Here is a 762-nt window from a genome sequence, read left to right on the forward strand (position 1 = left end):
TGTATGGAATTATAAATTACATAAAAGGAAGGAAGAAAAAAAGAAACAAAAGGGTAACAAAGAACGGAATTTAACGATTTCGCGAATAGTCTATGGGTTTAAACTTTAAACTCAAGTATATACATTTATTTATTCAGGTAGATTTCTTACATGTAAAGTTTTTATCAATAACCATATCTCGTACGGATAAAAAACGTTACATGGACTTGATCAATAACAAAATTAGTGAAAATATAGCTGTAGCTGCTCCTAGCTAGGTGATTTTTTGATATTATTTATAACGCATAGTAGATTGAAACAGTAGGACCAATTGAATTGCAAATACACCTAAATCTCACTAATTGCTCGCTACGCCTCGACTTACTGAGTTTGCAAATTTGAATTCCTTCCCGTTAAATTAAGGAATATTGGTGGAAATATGTTAATCTGAAATATTTATTTAACAAGAAAAAATGTTTTCGAAAACAATGTTCTAGAAAATATTATATTACAGCTTATAGCCAGGCCAGACGAAGTCCGGCTCGCTCGGATAGTTTCGTGACGAATATTATTTTTCAAAATAAATCTATCCTATAAGTTAGCTAGCTTATTATAAAAGGGATAATTCATAACTATTATCAACTAACTATATTTAAAAGAGAAGCGAGCGCAAGCAAAAAAAAATATATTTGTATTTATATTGCATATTGTGGGAGTCGAGCACGCTTCGGCACGAATTGGGCCAGCTCGCACCGGGGAAGTACCACACCCCCACAGAAGACC

This window comes from Zerene cesonia, chromosome 8 (assembly GCF_012273895.1).
Source record: "Zerene cesonia ecotype Mississippi chromosome 8, Zerene_cesonia_1.1, whole genome shotgun sequence".
Taxonomy (NCBI): Eukaryota; Metazoa; Arthropoda; class Insecta; order Lepidoptera; family Pieridae; genus Zerene; species Zerene cesonia.